Source organism: Parasteatoda tepidariorum, chromosome 8 (genome assembly GCF_043381705.1).
Source record: "Parasteatoda tepidariorum isolate YZ-2023 chromosome 8, CAS_Ptep_4.0, whole genome shotgun sequence".
Classification (NCBI taxonomy): Eukaryota; Metazoa; Arthropoda; class Arachnida; order Araneae; family Theridiidae; genus Parasteatoda; species Parasteatoda tepidariorum.
Window position 1 is genome coordinate 67,521,677 of NC_092211.1, and position 16,657 is coordinate 67,538,333.

The following is a 16,657-nucleotide window of genomic DNA, read 5'->3' on the forward strand; positions in this document are numbered from 1 at the left end:
GTTCTCAAAACACAGCTGTAATAATAAATTTAAATAGTGCTAGTTGAAAATGAAATTAATACGATCTAGATTTTTAACGCTGCGAAGACAAAATTAAAATCATCTAAGCCAATTCATTAGATATGTATAAATAACAAAAGTTTGACTCATTAGTATAAATTTTCATAAAACAATAAAGGATTAAAAAACAAGAAAAAGGAAGGATTGTAACTAACAGGGTTAAAATCATAAAATAAAATTTAAATGACAAAAAATATTTGGCAAGGAAAATAGATGGGAAAAGCAGGGTTTTGAGAACACCAGTACAAAATTTTAAAATATTATTAAAATAAGTTTGAAAGACTTCATGTTTTAAAATAGTTAAAATACATGTTGAAAATTTTCAACTTAAGAAAAACTGCTTTTGTACCATAATTTTTACATCTATATGAGAAATTTCGAAAAGAAATAAAATAATTAATGTTCCAAATACTTTAAATTTTCAAATTCAAATAATTTACTTTTTTAACAACTTTTTAACATTTCCAACTTTTAAATAAATATTTACAAAGTAATATAAATGAAATAAAACAACACATTTAAGTAAAGGAAAATAACTAAGATTGAACTAAATTAAATAAATCTTAAGAAATAAAAAATTAAGTAGATATTTTACAGTAAAAGTGAAAGCTTTACATCATTTTATAATGACATTATAACTAAAAAATTACTAGTGACTACTGTAATATTCCTAACAAACAGTAGTATTTGTTCCATAAATAAAATAATCTCTAAATGCATTCAATTAAAAAGGTAAATTAAATAATTGATTTATCATTCTTACTTTTAATTTCCAAAAGTTTCATAATTTTTTTAACATTAAGGTTTCAAGGAATCCAAGTTTTTTTTTAATAACACTGAAAATGGAGACAGATATACCACATATATTAAACATTTCAAAGAAAAAAAGTCAGAATAAGTGCTGTGATTGCAATATAGATATTTAAATGAAATATAATAAACATTTAAAATAAATATTTTAATTCAAAACAAGAAAGAAAGCAATAACGCTGAATTTATTAGTCACAAAAGAAATTTTTTGTATATTCCTTCAATTATAAATATAAAAATTTAGATTTGTTACATAAATTTGTTTATTTAAACTTTACACTTAAAAGCATTTATTCAAACATCTTATAATATCCTTGATTTAGTAGTACACCAAGCGGTAGAATTTTTTTAAAGAAGAAGTAGATAAAAACTTCCTCTTTTTCATTGTCTATTAACTCTTAGCAATATAACTGTAGAATCATTACAGAAATTTTTCTTTAGGCAGCTTCCTCTCATATTTTTAGAAGTTCATATTTGTGCACATATTTAAGAATATTTCAAATGACTTGTTAGTTGAACTCACTTTCATCGGCATTACAGAACTGCTTGTCACAATTTTTGGACTAAAACAAATTTTTAAATACCAAAATGAAATTATCTGCGTTTGCTATTAATTACAACTTTTTTGTTGTTGTCTAAAACTCAATTTTTGAGAAAACAGAACATAAATGCTTTATTAATAACTGAATTTCAACTTTGCTATGATGCATTCTTTTGTATCCAAAATTTTTTTTTAAAACCAAATATTTTGAATTCAAATATTAAATACAGTCAATATTCTATATAGTGCTGTGCTATGAAAGCATTTTTACCTTTTTTCAATCACTTAACAATATCAAATTTTTGATGTAATGTTAGTATATTTTTTTTCGACTTTTCAGACATGGAACAGATGGGGGAAATCCTTGATCAATCCAGTTACTAGGACAATTTGGTTAAACAATGTTTGAAATAACGGAGTTCTACAGTATGAGTAATATTCCGAAAAGTTTATCTGCAATAGTTGTGTGTAATTTGTAATGTGTGCAACTTAAATTTCACTGGTATGGATTTCTATAGACACGTCCTAAGTAAGTATTTCCAAAGCTCCTTTCATTCAATTATTTCTCCAAATACTCAACAATTTAAATTTTTTGTCTTGACAAATGAAAGAGTTTATTAAATTGGAAGAAATTTTTTTTTCTCGTACTTAAAATTAAACAAATATTTCAGAGTTGTAATTTTTTTATTAGTTCAACTTATATTTATTACTATATAAAACGAAAATTCCTCAAGTTTTTTTTTTACTGACACAAAGAATAAAACAATTATATAGGTGAAAAATAAAAATTCTAATTAATAACAGTGAATGAATATAAACTTGATGAATGAATATAAACTTGACTACTATACAAATAATTACATTTTAAATTAACTTAAGTTTTTTAACTATACAATACTAAAAAATAAAAATAAAAACATATAACAGTTTAAACATATTTTATTACACTGAACAAAGGAGAATTTCTAACGTCCATAGAGAAGGCGGCGGTGCCTAACAGTAGAGGGAGGACCAGTTTTAATTTTTTTTATCTACACGAAAAATAAAACTTCAAAATGACATTTGCCAATAGAAGGATCAACCACAGAAAGAAATAGAAACATACTCATATCAGAAATAAATATATAAATGTCACTGATATAAAAAATAAATATTAAAATAGTTACAAAAGAATAATAGGAGGTAAATAATTTTTAATTACAAAATAAGGCAAAATGTACTAAAACAAATACTTGTGTACTAGTGTACACAAAATAATACTAATAAAATGTGCCGTTATTTTTGAAAGTGGAATAAGTCTATTTTTTATTTTCTCACCAATCAAGGATTTTTGGAGTTAGTGTTTGAATAAATTTGAAAATATTAGCAAAGCTTAATCACTTTGGGTTAAGCTTTTAATTGATGTTTTTAATTTGATAAAACATCAAATTGCAACAATAAATATAAAAATAACAAAAAAATTAATAAATAAATAATTTTTAGCTTGATGGGGGCTTATTCTATCTTCAAAAATAATGGCTAAAATAAAAAGATTGAATTGAAAAAATACAGAAATACAATATCAGAATCTTTTAATTTAGCAAAAAGATTGAATTGAAAAAATACAGAAATACAATATCAGAATCTTTTAATTTAGCCAACCTAATTCAGATACAATTTTTATTTAAATTCATTTCCACTAAAAGTTTTTTTAAAATAATCAATGTTATGTTATTAAGTCATCTTCTGGTGTAACCGATGTAGTCAAAAATAATCATACTACTAATCGAAAACAACTTCTAACTACATTTTACAACTTCTAGTTGATGAGTGTAATAATTATTTTTATAACGACATTACTTTTCATATGCACAGTTCAAAATACTAATTAAATTAACAAATTTGTGTACACAAAACAAATTCATTTTTATACACACATAAAATGCACTAAGTAACTACTAAGATAAAATGTACATCAAAATGTATTCAAGTAAATTGTTAGTATTTACAGTTAAATGCAATTTTTTAAAAAAGAAATAAGAGTTTTTTAGGGTAGTAACAAGGTATTTTTTTTAAATAAAAAGACGTTGAATGATTGAGTCATATTCGTCCTATCTATTAAAAACATTAATTTTGAAACGCCAAAAATAAAATTTCAAGATGTACTTCTGTGTTATAGGGATCTGAAACATTGAATTTGGCAATTTTGGCACTAAAGCTTGGCATATTACAACAGTACCAATTAAGCTACTAATATTTCTATGGTAATATTGCAAACTTTTTCAAAATTTCAACCAGTTAATTTTTTTAATTTATTGTCATATATTTCTATGAATAAACAAAATTTCACTGTTATAGTATCAATAGTTATGTTACTGTTCCTTTTACTTATGATAGACAGGACCAGTTACAACTATTTATAATTTACCATTTCATTATTTCCAATGTATTTTACAAAAAGAAACATGATAAACCACATTATAAAGCAAAAATGACTGATAAATTTATTCATACGTCAGCAAATTTTCATTGGTTTTGAAATTGGCAACTAATATTGTAAATAGTGTCTTACAATATTACATTATATTTGGCAGGATTCCTTCAAGTTTCAATTGCACAAAAGTACAAATGATTTCACTTAAAATGAAGAAGTTAATGAAATAAAATATGATGCAGAAAATATATTATGAATTAATATGCAAACATAACAGCTGCTTTAAAAACCCTATATATTTGCTTCAAATATACTGCATACTAAAAAGAAAACATTAGAATAATTATAGTAGCTATAATTTAAACAATTTTGTTAAATTCTCTTTAACCAAACTTCTATTAGTACTGATTAATGAATAAAATCACTCAACTCATTGCTTTTTTATTTTGCTTCTATTTTGGAGATTATGCTTCAATTATATTTGCTTCTATTTTATTCGCTATATCTTCAAGTATCATAACATTTAAAATAAATTGAAATTAACAAATATCTTTACATAACAGCAACAATACAATTATTCAAATAGTAAGAGCAGTTTAAAATTACAAATTTCATTTTTTAAAGTAAAAAATTGCTTCAGTTAATTTCGAAATAATTTAAATAGTAATAAAATAAAAGGCAATTTATAATAATATTTACATAATAATGATATCACATAATTATATTTCAAAATGTTTAAAATTTTTAAGAGATACAATAAACATATAAACTTATTAAATAATCTAAAATGTGAAAAAGTAATAAATTTTAATAATTTTCTTTTATTTTTAAAATTTTAAAAATAAAACATTAAAATCATATAGAAATGTTGTCCTGGTTGATTTATAAGTGTTTAATAATTTATTTATAAACTACGTTTTTACTGAATAAAGCAAAACAACATGATTGCTTTAAATATGAAATATTAAAGACTTTACTCCTTTAGTCAAATCAGAAGGGTGGTAAAAGGAAGTATGGATGTTTAGATTGTAAAATTTGCATGAGGAATTTTTTCTAGGAAACTTCAACTTTGGGGTCTTGGAATTATCCAATCATTTAAAGAACGTTACACTAAACAACTGGCTTGGTAACCATTTCTTTTTCTTGATTCCGGTGACCTGCAAGATGCTTCTAAAGCAACAATAAATGCTCTGGAATCTCTGAATTTAATTTCTACAGCATTGGATAGTGACAACTAAAATGCATTAAAAATGGGTTTAATAAAGCTTCTTGGGGTAACATGCTTCTCGGTATCCAATAGGAAATTGGCCCTTCGGAATAAAATTAAGTGTAAGATCTTCTGAAGTCGATGACGTATATTGACTACAACACACATCTCAATACTTTTCAATTCCTTCAATATCTGATTTAAGGCCTGCTCCACATGATAAAGATGAAAACAATGAAGATGAGCAATAAATATCAAAGGATATACCCACAACTGATCAAGAGTTTGAAATCTAAATCTAAAACATTTACAGATGTAAACCATAAAGGAAAATTGCAATGACAGTAAGTATTGAAAGGAATATAGTTAAAATTGTATCTAAAAACAAAAAACGTGTACAGATTACACATTTTTTCAAATAGTTCATCTTGCAAATGTCAATTTTTAAAAATTATACTTAAACTTCTTTTGCTCTGAGTTTACGTTACCCTGCTTCGTGTCTTTTTTAACATGAGTTCGACAGAGAACGTAAAATCGGGGTTCCGCTGTATTTACATTTCTGTACCATAATTTGCGTTTTATCCATGTTGTTATGCTTTATTTATACACAGAGAAAAGATACCCTATTCTCTTTTTGGATATCTTTTTACTTCGTACTTCACAATCTAAACTTTAATGCGAAGTTTCTAAGTGATTGCTAAGATATTGTTTTGAAATAAAACCTCTGTTACAGTGGGCACAGGTGAAAAGTGGCTCCCCTGTGTGCTTCATAAGGTGCCTACTAAAACGTGTCTTGGTAGTTGTGACATAACTACAATACTGGCATGAAAACGTTGATGCACACTTTTGACACTTTCCTAAAACCCTAGCCAGCATGCCACTTACAATTATTCCTTTACACACACTACAAATTTGAGGACCTAAAAAGATAGGTACATAATTATAACATTTTAAACAAAATAAAAATTTTATAATTCTAAACATAGACATTTATATTTAAATCAAATAATGTAGAGGGTAGGATATTATTTTACAACCATAGCATTGCTTCTCCAAACAGTTTTTTTTATCCATTTCCTTTACAAAAAATATAAATTCAACTCATTGAAAAATATTTACAAATACTTCATATACTCCATAACTTATTGAAAAATACAAAACTGGTGTAAAATACTTGAATATTAAGACATAGTAACAGGATGGTCTATGAAGGGAGAAACTCTTCAAGGCAAATTCTCTTTCCACTAAAATAGTAATTTTTAATATATAAAAAAGGTAGGTTCGGGTAAACTGAGAATAAACTATGAAGTTTCAAATGTAGAAATTTTTTTTAAATATAAAAAAGCAAACTAATTAAGACAAAATTATGCAAAGAGAAAATAATCCTGCAATAATTTCTTTGCATTTTGATGTTTTGAAGGGAAAAAAATCTGCATTTAATCTTAGTGGTTAACACTAGGTTTGAATGAACTTACTTTTCTCCAAACATTAAAATATCATTGAAGATAGAATTAGCATAATAGAATAGAATATAGCATCCACTTACACCATATACAGAATAATACAACAACACATTTTGGAAAAAAATTTCTTTCATAAGGTGGTAAAAAATAATGAACAACCACTTGAAAAAAATTCAATTACCCCATTCTTTCAGAAACATTATTTGTATCAGTCTTTACTATCAGCCTTACTTGATGCAACTAGACTTAAAGAAGTTCTACATTAAAATACCTGTAAAAATATTCTTATAAATTAGTGCTTGTAATATATTTACATTTCCTAGTAATTTTTGCTGAACAAAGAAATACATTACAGTTACTTCCATTGAATTGCTATTTAGTATGATGTTTAATTTCTTTGATTTAGCAATACTACATTGTGATAGTTTAGTCAAGATTTTGCAAAATTATATTTGTAATTCTAAAAATAATTACTGATGGCATTAATTGCGACTGTTGATACTACTCCTTTTCGGGGGCAGTTAAAAAACAAAGTAATACTCAGTTAAATAATATATTTGTTTAGTCATTTGTTTCTTTAATGTTTCATTACCAATAAAATTGTAAAGAAAGTTTTACCCAAGTAAGATAATTAATTTTTAAAATTATCATTTACTAATTTTTTTAAAGCAAAGTGCAAAAAAAAAAAAAACAATCCACCCTACTTAACTTTTGATTTAATTATCAGATCTTCATGTGGAAGGATTTAATCTTAATAGTTTGAGAGGATAGCCTCAATATTAGTTACTAATTAGTGCAGAGACAAAATTTCAAAATACAAAATCAGATACAAAAACGTAATTTCTCTGAATAAACACACCTTATGACGGATTTAAATGTCATACTCTCAAGATAAAGGGGGTAGCATACTTGCCAACATTGGTGAAATAAAATAACAGAGATTTTACTAGCAAGGCTACAAGTTTTACTAGCAAGACTACAAGGTTAAATTTTTTAGGCTACAAGTAAAGTTTTGATACATCATACACAATCATGTAAAGCAAAAAGAGAAATTCAAAATTGGAAATAGTATAAGCACTTATATTTAGATATGTATATAATATGTATAGTATATAAATCAATAGTAAAAGTATGTATTAGTAAATAAATCTTAATCTAATGAAGATTTTTTAAAACCATTATTTATAATTGCTTAAACTATTAACACTAAACAAACTGCAGTGCTGGCTATGGCACTATCTGTTGAGGAATAAGAGAAGTATTTTTGCCATCAGCGGATATTTTATCACAAAAATTTTTTTTTTAAATTTCTTCAACAAATATGAAGAAATTTGAGAATATATGGGTAAACAGGAGATAATCGTAAAATACAGGAGATAGTCGTAAAATACAGGAGTCTTCGCTAAAAAATAGGAGACTGGGCAAACAAAAAAAGGTGTGTTTATTCAGAGAAAGCAATTTTTACATCTGATTTCATGACTTAAAATATTGTTTGAACTAATTGATTAACATATTTGAGATCAACCTCTCAAACCATTGAGATTGAGTTCTAGAACGTGAAAATCCGATCATTAGATCAAAAGTTATTAAGGGTGTTTCGTTTTTTACTTTGTGCACTGTACAACATCATATTTGGTGCAATTTTTAGAAATGGATTATTTACATATTTAATACCTATCTAATACATACAATTTTATACCTCAATAAGTTTCAAAAAGTTATTTAAAAAAAAAAAAAAAACGGAAGTGATAAAACCCTCAGAAAATAAAAGAAATTTTTTTTTTAAATATATCATCAATAAAAAATCTTTTCAAGCTCATAAAACTGATAGACCATTAAGGGATTTTGAGGAAAATTTAACTGCATAAATTAGTTTTAAAAATTTGTTGTATATTTAGAAAATAAGCAATTATAAAAATTGATGACATTCTTAAACTGATATTTATTAACCTTTTTCACAAGTATATGATTAAATGCAGCTCATACAAAAAATGCTATATTAAATTGAAGGATGCAATTTTATTTTGAAAAAAATTATTATCAAAAATAAAAATAAAATTAAGTAGAATTAAAATAATATTTTGGATTTATTGATTCAACGCAATATTTTTTGTAGACAATAATGACTGATTGGGGAAAAAATCCCCCATTTAGTAATTGATTCTATCAAAATTAAAAGCAAATAACATAAATTCAAGCAAAAAATCATCAAAAACTACCCAATGTTGTCAAAAATATGATATTTTTATAGTTTCTTTCACGTATTCATGTCACTAATAAAGGTACCAGGAATTTCGAATACAAATATACTATAAAATAATGCGGAAAAAGCATAAAAGAATTTTATTCAATATATTTTTCCACTTCATAATAGCTGCCCAACAGATAGCATTGTGTATTTAGGCCATATTGAATCGGGGGTCATTATTAAAAATTAATATTTTAGAAATCTTAGACAAATTGAATAGTAAATAGTGTAGAAAATTAGAAATAGTGAAAACAAAAGCAAAGTAAAAAATTGGCAATAATGATAATATACACTTCTCCAATATAAATAATGAAATCAAATACATAAATGTAATAACAAAAAAAAAGAACTAAAATTTATATTTCGTTCATTTAAGATTTTAGAAATAGGGACTTTTGATAAAATTAACCAATGATATAAAAATCATATACTATCCTATAAAATAGTATACTAATACTATTTGTATACAGTCACACAAAAATGTACAAGGGAAATTGCTACGCTAATTCCAAATTTAGCACCATTTAACTAACATGAAGATATGAATACAATGTTGCCATTGCTAAATAAATTCAAAAAAATCTGAATAAATATATAGAAGTTCAGAATGAAATGAGAGTTTTTAAGTTTTCAATTATGCATCTATCTTTTTCCAAAGCACCATAAGATCTACTTTAGTGAAAAGTTTTTATGTGATTATTGAGATAATGTTTCGAAATAAAACCTCGGTTACATTTCTCACAGGTTATAAGTCGTTCTCCAGTGTGCTTCATCATGTGTCTCGTAAAAAGTGTTTTAGAACCCGTGACATAAGAACATATTTTGCAAGAATACGTAGAGGCACATTTTTGACATTTTCCAAAAACTCTAGCTAATAGGTCACTCACAATTATTCCATTACAAACACTACAGGCTTGAGGACCTAAAAAGAGATAAGGATATATTTATAAGCAATAAAAAAATAAATTATTAAATTTGCCTTGAATATTAAAAATTTAATGTGAAAGAAAATGCAAGTTTTAGTGTGCAACGATTAAGCATGAGCATGAATTACAAAGTTACAGTACATAATTATTGAAACTAAAAATAAGTATATGTAAATACCAGGTACTAATAACAACAAAATTTTTCTGTTAATATTTATATTTTAATATTACAGGTAAGCATTTTATGAAACTGTAAAATTAATAAAAATAAAATGTAAGAAAGTTTTAATTAAGAGAAGTAATAACTTGCTTCCAAACGGATAAAAAATTTTGTCATGTCTTGCACGATTATTTGTCGATAAAAGAAACACTACAATGAAAGATGAACTAACACAATGATAAAAAAATTTAATTGCATTTAAATTATTTAAAAATTAACTGTAAACATCAACTTTGCTGTTTGTGTAATAATTGTATATCATCTCTTTGTTTCTTGGAAGAAAAAAGAAGGTTAAGTAGGTGAAAAATAACAAAAAGTGGAATATTCTCAAATGTTTAGGGAAATGTTTACTGACACGAGTTTAATATTTTGCAATATTTTGATATTATTTAGAAATTGGTTATAAAAATAGTTCAATACAATATTTAACTAATTTCAGATTATTGAATAACTTTTCCTTTGCTTGATAAAATTTTCAGGAACAGAACAGTTGATTCCTTAATAAATATTTATGAATATTGAAAATAAAATTTTTTATGAACAGTATATTTATAATGTTCAAGAAAATTTCTGGTAACATGAATCTGATGCGTAGCAACAATTTGATATTAATTAGAAATCTGCTTAAAAAATGACTTGATACATAGTGTTGTAGTGTTAAAAAATCCTTTACCCGTACATGATTAACTACAACAAGGGGTGCGAGGGTGAAATTTAAAACTATCAAAGATAATTTTTGATCAACGATTATCAAATCACCTGAAGTTATTGAAGATTTTCTTACTTAGTTTTTTTAATTTTAATTTATAATAGCGTCTGTAATCTTCCTCTTCAGTTTTACCAAAAACCAATTCTAAAGATACAATTATTTTTATTTGTTTTACTTTTTCATGCTTAATCAATTCACAATGCATAAGACCTAGCAGATTTATGAATAATTTATTAATAAAACTTTTACATCGAACTGACTTAAGCAATTTAAAAAAAATTTCCATATTGCATTATTGTTTTACATCTTTATCAACCCTCTTTCTTTGAAACAAAATTTTTTTATTTTATTTCCAATGGCAGACATGAAAGACAAATTTGTAGCTGAGAACACAATACAAAGACAGAACAAAAAACGGTAACAAGAGCTACAAAAGGAAAGAGTCTATAGGTCATTATTAATGTATCTCGCCCGCCAATAACGTTCCCACAAGGGCCCAGGAGGAAGTGCAGGGCAACGTCTTAGATGGTTAGCATCCATTTCTTCATTTTGAAATAAATATAAAGGAAAAAATATATGAATCACAGTTTAAAAATCAAAATGTAAGGTTATATAGACGACTACTTCTACAATTGAATAAATGGTTCAAGTTAGCAAAATTGCTTTCAAACTTAACACATTCACAAAGTTAGCTTTCAATTTGTTAAGTATTATGAGCTGTTTTTTCTTAAAAACATTTTTATCAAGAAAAGTTCAGATAATTTGATAATTGGTATTATATTCATTTAAGTTCTGGAACACTATGCTTAATACAGATTACAACCTAATGTAATCAAAAATGTCTCAAAATACCTTGTATAAAATAGATTATAACCTAATGTGATTGAAATGTCTCAACTCTTTTGTCCAAAAAAAAATTATACATGTATTTATATAAATTAGATATGGCTTCAGATTAAATAATAGAAATTTTATATTTTATTTTACAAACAATAATTTTGACAGAAATTCTAAGAAATGTTTCAAAAATTACAAGAGAAAAACTCAATAACTACAAAAAAATGCATAATTTTTGTTGAACACTTTGTGAAAAATTTTGAATCAAAAGAATTTGAGCAGAGAATGTTACCAATATAACTCTACTAGCTTTGCAGGGTCATTTAAAAGTTTTTTGTTGGTTTATTTAGGATGGTTTAATTTTAAACTTAACAATAGAATGAAATTTGAATTGATGTCAAGTTTAATGCCCTGAATTAAATAAGAAAACGAAATTAAAAAAATAAATAAAAATTAAGAATATACTTTACTATTTAATTAGTAACAAAAAATACTTTATTGCAATTCCTTACTAATTATTACAAATATTACAGAAAAAACAGAGATAGAACTTGCCACATTGAAGTGACATTGCGAGTTAGCCAAGTAGCTGTATACTAGTTAAAATACATTTATAATGATTTAAAATCAAATATGATAAAGCATTTATTAGATGCAATTATTTTCCTATTTTCTCAAAAGTAAATAAAATAACTAAACTGACAATTAAATTAAGTTTGTATTTTCTGTGTGAGCTGATAATTATGTTATTTTTCTAAACGTTTCATTTCATAATAAAAATGTAAAATTAAAACCTTAAACTCAAAAGTGGACATAAAAGTATGGTAAAATTGCCAGAGGTTTAGATTATCTAGGAGCAGAGTTAGAACAACAAATTTTTTCGGCATTAGGTCCTGGATTATAAAATTATATTCATATAATGAAAACATACACATTTACAAGATGAAATTCTAATTTATTTTAAGAATGGATGTTGAGTTTGCAATATTTTATCACTTAAGATTAGAGTTTTAAATGAGTTGTTTCATGATATCTTAAATGATGTGCTGTTATAAATCCTTTTCCACAAGTAGAACAGTGAAAAGGACGTTCTCCCGTATGTCTCATTCTGTGCCTCACTAAATGAGACTTAATGCTGGTAGAATAACTACAACCATCACAGCTGTAAACAGGTATGGATATTTCACCAACAACAGATGCTATTCTTAAAAAGTTTTTCGGATTCATAACACACCAACCTGTAAAAATAACATTATATTAATCTTAGAAAAAAAATCCATGCATGATACCATTTTGACAAGTATTAAAATTTAATCAAAATAAGCTTAAAAGACAATTATACAGGGTCTATGAATAGAACATAGGAATTTCAAAATATTTTTTCCTAAATACATAACCACATATGAATAAAAATATAATTCGAAAATGTTAAGAGAAGTACAAAGTTTTATAACTATTTGGGGAAATTCAAATATCATGTAAGCATCTAATATAAGGAGGAGGTTTGAGATTTCTTTATTTTTGCTGGCAAGGGGAATACGAGGAAAGATTAAGTAAAAAATTAAAATAAATATAATAAAAAAAATTAAATTTGAATTTTGGGATGAAAAGAAATTGGGAGAAAAAATCCTTTAACAAATTTCAGAGGTCAACAGTTTTGAACACAAAAGATTTCTAAGGAATATTTTACATGTAATTTTATAAAATAGATTAAAATGTAAATTTTGTTTAAGTATTTTATTTAAATATAATCCCATAATTAAAATACTGCAGTAAAAATCAAAGCTAAAACCAGGATTGGAGGGAGGGCTGCAACTCTCTTCTGAAACCATAAGAGAGGATTTGTAATTCATTTATTTTTACTGACAAGACGGGGGGAGTCCAAAATTGCTGAAAATAGGCTTACATACTATTTGATTGACCTCTTTCAATATGTTGCTATTGGTTCAATTATTCACTTAACAAACATCAAGATCATAAATATCAAGATGTCCCTAGATGTTGTATGAAACAAAGCTGGAGTCATCAAGGGTTGAGTCAGGATTTATTTTTAAGATACATTTTTGTTCAAATTTCTTCATCTTATAAAATATTCAATTTTAGTAATCCATATATTTAAAATTTAATACTAAACTTATTTAAAAAGTATGTGTAATAATATGATAAAATACTAATAATTTGAAAGTGAAATTTTGTGAAGAATCTTTGAAAATTTAATTTTGCAACGAAGTAATTTAAATAGATTTTTGAACAGACTGTTTCAGTTTAATTTTAATATGAGGAGGAAAAACTTCGTAAAGTTTTTTATGCCACTTCAGTGTAAAAATTATTTTTCTATGTTTGATAATTAATTTTTAATGAGGCTGGACAAGTTACATATTTAAAAATTTAATTATAACCTAAATAATTAATAATCTCTATGTAAAAAACAGTCACTTTTAATCATTTCTTCAAGAATTATCAAGCAGTTTAACTTATAAAACTAGATTATCAACAACTTATTTTACTGAATGCAAGTTTAAAAATAATTATGACTCTCACAATGATTTAAATATATTCAGAGTGAAAGATAAAATTATAAATGACCAGGGTTCACACCAGTATAGTGACAATTGCTCAACAAATGTCGTTAAAATCACACCCATAGGTGACAAATTTGTCTCTTTTAAATATGTTTGAAATTTACAAAATAGTAAGGAAAAAAAATTTTTTTTGCATTGAATTCCATGCATTTAAAAAAATTATATAGTACTAATTTTTTAGTTTAATGCGTGGTATGGAATTTTAAATGCGTGGTATTCAAAAGAATAACAGAGAATTCCTAGACAAAAAATTTTAAAATTCATTGCGAAATTTCAAATTTACATGTGCTATGGTTTGGATTCATGTATTGACATTATTAAGGCTCACGCCAGTGACATGTCGCCAAATGTCATTAGAATCATGCGCATTGGCAAAAAATTTGTCATCTTGAATGTTCAGAATTTACAGAAAACAATAGTAACGAAAAGTAGCTTTTTGCATCGAAGTTCATGCATTAAAAAAAATTTTACAAATTTTATTGTTCTACGCTTGGTATGGAATTCAAATAAAATTATTAAAAGTGACAGGTACAAAAAATTTAAAATTAAATATTGAAATTTTAAATTAACATCTTATGCAGAGCTTCACAATCATATATTGACAGCATAATTGTGCATAAATATTTTTATTTTTTTTGGAATTGACTACATTTAAAATTTCATAATTCTTAGATGATTTTCAATGTAATAATTTTTTAGTTCTTACTTTATCTGTTTTTCGCATTTGTTTATTTACCTGGTCTCAGCATTTTAATCTCTATGTTGTTAGATTTTTTTTAAAACTTAATTTTAATAAAAAACAATCTTTAATCATTAAGGAATAATGAACCTAATTAGCTTTAGAGTGTTATAGATAGCAATAAATAATTTTTGAGGTGTACCATGACATAAATTATGTACTTTTCATATTTTTCTAAAATTTATTTAGATATTAAGCTTTTGGACCACTAAATGAATACTTAGGACCACTAAATTTTCATTGCTGGTGTGAATCTTAGACATTATAATTGTTCCTCAATAAAATAATATTTTTTGCTCTGTTAGAATTGACTTTATTTAAAGTTTTAAAATTTTCAAATGATTAATTTCTAAATGTAATATTTTGTCAATTCTTACTTTAATTTTTTCCTCATTTATTTATTTATTTGGTCTCTAATCTCTATAACTTAATCACATTCTAATCTCTTTGTTGAATATATTCATTAACATTATTTTAGCAATTTTGCACTTAATATTAATAAACACTAATTTTAAATTTTTATGGGCTAATGAACCTAATTAGTTTTAGAGTGTTATATAAGGCAATTAATAACTTTTGATGTGTATCATAACAAAAATTATGGAATTGTAAAGTTCGATTTTTTCTCAAGTTTGTCTACCATAATGAATTTTTGAACCATTAATTTTTCATTGCTCTTGTAAACCCTATAAATGACTCTTCTGCAATCATTTTAAAATAATGACATGAATAATGTTTAATAAAATAAACACAATTAATTCTTTTTGACATATTTTAATTTTTAACTTTCTAAGGAGTGAAATTACTCATAGTTTTTAAAAACAACTTTAAGACAACAGATATGAAGTAGCTAATAGATCACAGTGAGAAAATAAAATACAATTGAATAAAATTAAATAAAGCATATTTATAACATATTTTTTTTTTATTATTATTAAAGTTTTACACACACAACATTTTACACTATTAAAAAACATATAAACGCAACAAAAAAGTATATATTTGTAACGCAATATAAGCAATTTGTGGGGAGATCTCCGTTTGTTATGGAATAAAAATAATAATAAATGCTTATGTTTGAATAAAAAAATACTAAAAATATCTCATCACATATTTAAAAGAAAATAATATAAAATTTCATATTATGAAGACCCAGAAACTCTGTATTTGCATGGATGGCCTTATACAAAAAGAACAAAAATTAAATATTACGCGGTTCAGTCCAAATGGTCTTAGTTTTGACACAGAAAAGAAAAATACTATTAATTTGTATAATATATTAGCAATATTTGTATTACAAGAGAGACATATTATCCCATTAATAAAAGATAAATATTCAAAGGGGACAAGGCCATATTAGGTTAAGAAATTATAGCAAAAAATTTAATTAAATTATGCTTGTTATAATGAAACTAATTTATTTGATTTATTTTCTCGAAATAAATGATGAAACACAAATAAACATAGGTAAACTGCTTTGCCCTGAAAACCAAAACAACCTAAGTTACGTAGGATTGTTTTCGGCTGCTTGTTTCTGTACATAATCGCATCCCTTATAGAACTATTTAAATTTAAATAACATTTATAATAAAACAGCATTCCCGCTGAATGCTCAGAAAATTTGCGCGTGTTTCTAGGGGAATCGGATTGGCGATCAAAATGATGACGTACAGCAGAACTCTTTACCTATGGCAACATTTCACATGCTTTCACCATTAGTGTGTGGAGAGTCATAGTTAAAAGAGTTCTAAATTTTAAAAAGTAATTTTGACAATTAAATACGAAAAATGTTAAGAAAGGGGGAAATATCATAGTACATTCCCATACAATTGGAGAAGATAAGCGGGGGGAGGGGTTAAGATCTGGAATCGGTCTTCTCCCCAGATGGCGTATTCAAACGTT

At 25.3% G+C, this 16,657-nt stretch overlaps 1 long non-coding RNA gene across 2 annotated transcripts; it reads right to left on the reverse strand.

Moving 5' to 3' along the window:
• Positions 1–2,965: 2,965 nt before the first annotated feature.
• On the reverse strand, positions 2,966–16,382 carry LOC122270253 (uncharacterized). 2 transcript variants are annotated; one of them, XR_006225701.2, is made up of 3 exons: positions 16,054–16,363; positions 12,366–12,672; positions 2,966–9,664 (listed from the first exon to the last, which is right to left on the reverse strand). It is a non-coding gene; the product is annotated as an uncharacterized lncRNA (long non-coding RNA). The 2 variants fall into 2 exon arrangements; XR_011637418.1 differs by having other exon boundaries at positions 12,366–16,382.
• Positions 16,383–16,657: the final 275 nt, after the last annotated feature.